The sequence below is a fragment of the Hyperoodon ampullatus genome (genome assembly GCF_949752795.1).
Source record: "Hyperoodon ampullatus genome assembly, chromosome: 16".
In the NCBI taxonomy this organism is placed as follows: Eukaryota; Metazoa; Chordata; class Mammalia; order Artiodactyla; family Ziphiidae; genus Hyperoodon; species Hyperoodon ampullatus.
Genome location: NC_136929.1, coordinates 73,068,280 through 73,074,279, shown reverse-complemented (window position 1 = coordinate 73,074,279; position 6,000 = coordinate 73,068,280).

Sequence of the window (6,000 nt, the reverse complement as noted above, 5' to 3'; positions counted from 1 at the left end):
GAAAGTCCTTCAAAAGCTGTTGGGTTGAGTGTCAGGCTTTGAATCCCAGTTCTGCCACTTTCTAGCTGTGTCCTTGATCAACTTACTTAATCTCTCTGTGCCTGAGCTTTCTTATCTGTAAAAGAGGGATAATAATGATAATCCTTGTTTTATAGGATTATTACAAGGATTAAATGAATTAAATGTGAGGTGTTTGGAAAGGTGCCTGAAACAGCAAGAGTAAGGGTCAAATGCATTTTAGTGACTGTTGTTATTATTTCTGCTGCTAGTGTCAGCTGTCTAATGCCATGAAGGTGATTAGATACGGGGCAAGGTGATTAGAGACAGACTGTGCTCCCAGTTGCCTGAGGCAAGTGTGGATGCCAGCCTAGGGCTGAGAAGCAGGCTCGACCAGCAGGGAGGTCCCAACAAAGACCTGTGTCGAGTATAGACGCAAACAAACACCCAGGTGGTCCAAACTCTCTCCAGTTATTTTGTCCCATTGACCTGCCACTAAAGTCATCCCAGTTAAAATGTGTGGGGAAGGGGTAATACCAAGATTGATCATCTTTCAAAATCCTCTTAGGAGCAATTTCATTCATTCACTCAGCAAACCTTTATCAAGTCCCAACACCCTCTCCACGGGGTGGTGTGGGGTTCTGACACTGGTCAGGATTCAGAGGTTCCCTCGTGTCTGAGGCCAACGGGGCAGCTGAGGGTTTGGCTTCGAGAGGCCCTGAGAAGTGGGTGAGGATCAACAGGGCGCCCACATTCCTGTCAGCTTGATTTTGTCCCCCTAGCCTCCCCTCAATCTATATGTGCCTATAGTGAATTAAAATGAGTTCCTTATTTGGGAGAATCCCCTGACAAGTAGAAACCATGCCCGGTGTCCAAGCCTGGGGCGCACAGGTGAGGAGTGTTTGGAAAAGAAGAGACAGTGCTTCTCTCTCAGCCCAGATCCCTGTGGAAGCCCCTCTGTGAAGGCAGCCCGTCCCCTCGACGTCCCCTCAGCCCATCCAGCCTTCTCCAAGGACCGTGAAGACAGCCCAGGAGGCAGCCTTGGCCGCTAACATTCGGCCTCTGGACACCGTGAGGCCGTGTGCCCTTCCGAGTCACCTGGGATTGGCCTGACCTGAAACTTCCTCATCTCCCCACTCCACACCCACAAGCGCCTCCTTTTCTCTCTCTACCCAAAAGACATCAGCAATGTCTTTCCCTTTCTGCAGAGGGAGTCCTTCAGATTTTTGTCTTTTTCCCCCACACTCCCCCAGGGAGTTGCTGATCTGAGGCAGTTTACTTTCCTCAGCCATCTGGTCCAAACCGGCCCTTTCTGGCAAAAATGTCAGCCGTTTGCTCTTTCCCCTGGGCTGCTGAGATAGTCTGATATGGAGCTGTCTTCTCTGTTGCATACAGGACATTCCCAAAACGAACCCACGGCCGGCGGAGAGGGTGGGCCCCCAGCCTGACCTTTGGCCCCTGAGCCGCTGCGAGGCCTGAGACCGCTGCCTGTCTCTCTTTCCTGGTAACCCCGTAGCTTTAGTATTTAACAGCCATGTTACCTGAGCCAACGAACGTTCTCTCACTCCAGTTTCCGCTTAACACTGCAAGGGCTTGATTCTCATTCACAGAGTCTGAAGGAACTTACTGACCCTTACAGCAAAGAGAGCTAAATATATATACCAGCGATAAGCAACTGGGCTCAAATATCTAAAATTATTTTGATAACAAAAAAGAAGCCGACTCACAGGTCAGAGAACAAACTAGTGGTTACCATTGGGGGGGGGGAATATAGGGTGGGGGGGGAGGTACAAACTATTGGGGGTAAGATAGGATCAAGGACGTAGTGTACAACACTTCAAATTGGGGAACACAGCCAATATTCTGTAATAATTAAATGGAAAGTAACCTTTAAAAACTATTAAAACTTTAAAAATTAAAAACTAAAAAAAAATCCACATGATCCCTCCCCAATTGTTTTTTGATAAGCATATCTGAAATCTCTCTGTTGAGAATCTCAGTGTCTAACACCAAAGCCTTACCTGACTGTGGAAGAGCATCAGTAAAGGCAAAAAAGTGCCGCTCTAAATCTTCCAAGTCAGAGAACGGGCGCTGGGACCGAACGGCGGCTGCAATCAGAGGACATCTCTCGATGACATTCCCAAACACATCCACAAATTCTCCAGAGTCCATGGAGTTGACCTTCTCAATGTCCATCGCCTGTGTTCCACTGGCGGCAGCAGGACCTGGGCTCCCCTCCGGGTGAGTGAGAGACGCGTCTCTGCTGGCAGGGTTATATTTGCTGAATGCATAGGCTTGTTTTTTATGCAACACCAGCTTGGCATGTTTTAAATGCCTCTGGGAGAAGCCGATCCAGAGTACTTGTGCAATCAACAAACACAGGCTTAAGGTCTAATCCAGGGAGCAGAGGTCTTGCAAAGGGGTGAGGGTGTCCAACCAAACTCTTCCCACCACCTAAGCCGGCAGGGGCCATATTCACTCTCAGCATTCAAGCCCGATAGACTTTTGGTGCCATTAGCATTTTAATGTCAATGTTTTCCCTGGTAACCCAGGCAGGTCACAAGTCGACCCGCTTGAAATTCCAAGTCCCGTCTTGTTGCTACTGCTGTGGAGAACAGGTAGTACGTTTTGCTCTTTCTCTGCATTTCAAATGCTTCACACAATAAGTGTCTGATAAACTCTCACTCAACAAGAAGCAGTGGCTAAGGAAGCATTCTGCCCCATTCTCGGTTGTCGCCCAGACACCGTTATGTGTTATTTTCTTCCTGAATATATCTATCCTTATCTGAAATCACCTTGCTTATTGTATTGATTTTCGTATCACCTCTCAGCCACAGTGAATTCTATGAGCCTGGAGACAGTGTGTCTGGTTTGCTTGCGACCTGGGTGCCAAGAACCGAGCCCTCAGGAGGCATGTAATAAACACCATGGGGTGAATTAGTTGACCAGATGACCACATAGATTAAATTTCTCACCCTGATACCTTTTATGTATACTCAAAACAAAAATCCTGTGGAAGAAGACATAGAGAACATAGATATTTGTGGTTGCCAAGGGGGAGGGCGTGGAGGAAGGAAAAACTGGGTGTTTGGGGTCAGAAGATGTAAACTATTATATAGAGAATGGGATAAACAACAAGGTCCTACTGTAGTGCACAGGGAACTATATTCCATATCCTGTGACAAACCATCATGGAAAAGAATATGAAAAAGAATATACATATAACTGAATAACTTTGCTGTACACCTGAAACTAACACAACATTGTAAATTAACTACACTTCAATTAAAAAAATAAAATTAAAAAAATACTGTGGAAGATAAAGTCAAAGGAAAGAAGGGGTCAGAATTTTAAAATATAAAGATATTGCTGCTATTTCCCTGTAGAACTGAAAATGCAAACATTTTTCCAAGAGTCATGCTAACTCCACATTGGCTTTCATCTGAATCAAAATTCAATGAGAGGACTTACAATAGCCAGGACATGGAAGCCACCTAAGTGTCCATCAACAGATGAATGGATAAAGAAGATGTGGCACATATATACAATGGAATATTACTCAGCCATAAAAAGAAACGAAATTGGGTTATTTGTAATGAGGTGGATGGACCTAGAGTCTGTCATACAGAGTGAAGTTAAGTCAGAAAGAGAAAAACAAATATCGTATGCTAACACGTATATATGGAATCTTAAAAAAAATGGTTCTGAAGAAACTAGGGGCAGGACAAGAATAAAGATGCAGACGTAGAGAATGGACTTAAAGACACGGGGAGGGGGAAGGGTAAGCTGGGGTGAAGTGAGAGAGTAACATTGACATATACACACTACCAAATGTAAAATAGATGGCTATCTATGTGGGAAGCAGCCGCATAGCACAGGGAGGTCAGCTCGGTGCTTTGTGACTACCTAGTGGGTGGGATAGGGAGGGTGGGAGGGAGCCGCAAGAGGGAGGGGATATGGGGACATATGTATATGTATAGCTGAGTCACTTTGTTATAAAGCAGAAACTAACACACCATTGTAAGGCAATTATACTCCAATAAAGATGTTAAAAAAAAAAAGAAAAAAAGTTCCATGAGAGGGCAACCACATTAGCATTAATATATCAGTCACATTGGCCCGCACAGTCTGTGAGAGGCAGGTGACAATCTATCAGCAGCCACAGATTTTGTCCTGACTCTGTGACGTTTCCCATCCCAGGTCTCACCCTGACTGCCTGGGCCAAAGGGTCATGATTGAAGGACTGACAGAAAAGAAGTTGATGAAATTTGCTTTTCAAAGGGGGTAAATCTGGGGCCAGAAGTACCACCACTACAGGCCATGTCTTCAAATATGAAAAAAGGTATAGATATATGATTAACACTTGCACATCATATACCTCACATAGGTATGTGAAAACACACTGGATCCTGTAGTGTGTTTGCAGTTTCAGGCAAAGGGCCCAGTGTGGAGGGCATGGACCCGGGAGAGCTCTGGTCCAGGCTCTGCCACCTACAGACTGGCATTTGTCAAGTTATCGAATTTTTCTGCACCTCAATTTCTTTGTCTGTAAAACAGGGCTAAAAAGAGTATTGACCTCATGGGATTTTTGCAAAGATGAAGTGAATTAATGTACCAAAGTGTTCCTGTTACAAAACACTGCAGAGGTGTCGGCCAATGTAACATTGTGCACAGTCTCTGCAGTGGACCAGCCACAGAGTGTTCTTCCGTTCTCCCTTCTGCCACCAGAGTCAACACAGCCCTTTCCCGTCCCTGCAGGTTTTCCGCAGACCCAGTTAACGGCCAACGTCCACTTCTTGCCCTTCTCCCTCCACCAGCTCCCTCAGCCTCGGTTCATTGCAGCGCTGACCATGCAGCATCGCAATTCAGAACAGAACCGTGGGGAAGAGAAGGCGAGGTCTGTCTAGCGCCTCCTCCTCAGCCTTATTCCCTCCCTGGTCCCGGGCTCTCGGATGAGCAGATGAGTGGGAACAGAAGGCAGAGCAGAAACCAAGGGAGAAGGGGTCCAGGCTCCACTGCTCTTCGTCCCCTGCGACCCTTACCTACCTTCTCCTCTTATTCTGCATGTGGACGGTCTCCCTCCCCCAAGGCGCTCCAGCCTGGGCCTGGAGCCTGGCGGTTCTCAGGTCCTCTGAGAGCTGTGGGAGAGATAGACACCTGCATTTGCAAGTGGAAACTGCTCTGCTCATGGAAATGCTGATACCACGGTGGGAAGGGCCTTGCCACTGACAGGAGACCAGGAGCCTAAGCTTTTATTCTGTGTTATCTATTGCATAACAGTAGGAACTCCAAATAGCCCACTACTAACAGAGGAACCTTTAAGACACAGAAGGTTAAGGTATTAAATAGTCCTGGATAGAGAAGCAACATCCAGCAGAAAAAAACCTAACTAAAAATTCCTGATACAGAACCTGGCAAGCCAGGCCACTGAAGCACTCTGGTGCTCAATGAATCCTATTTGACTCTTTCCCAGTCAAATCAAAGAAATGTAAGGTGGTCAGAGGTCAGGCAATTTTCATCCAAGCAAACCAAGGAAAACGTAAACTTACTGAATCGTACACTATCAACAGGCAAATTGTATGGCATATGAATTATGTATCGATAAAGCTATTGTTTTCTTACGTTAATTGATATAGAGTTGTAGCCTCGTAATTTGTGTTTAACCATACAAGCTATGATTCTTATGTTTTGGCTGCTGAATATATTATATCAGACTTCATTATAATTTTTCTTTTAAGAGACCTTTAGCAGTACATAGAGAAAATTCTTAAATAGGCACAAATTTTTATTTAGTTTTTTCGTTGAAACATTTCAAGTATCTGCTCCCTTCAACTGTAGCCCTTACCTTTTCACAAGCAGAGCTTATGCAGAAGTTTTCTCAATAAGATACCAGGAAGGCAAATTACTTTCCTACACATGCATTTTTAAAACTAATTAATTTATTTATTTATCTTTGGCTGTGTTGTGTCTTCGCTGCTGTGCGTGGGCTTCCTCTAGTTGTGG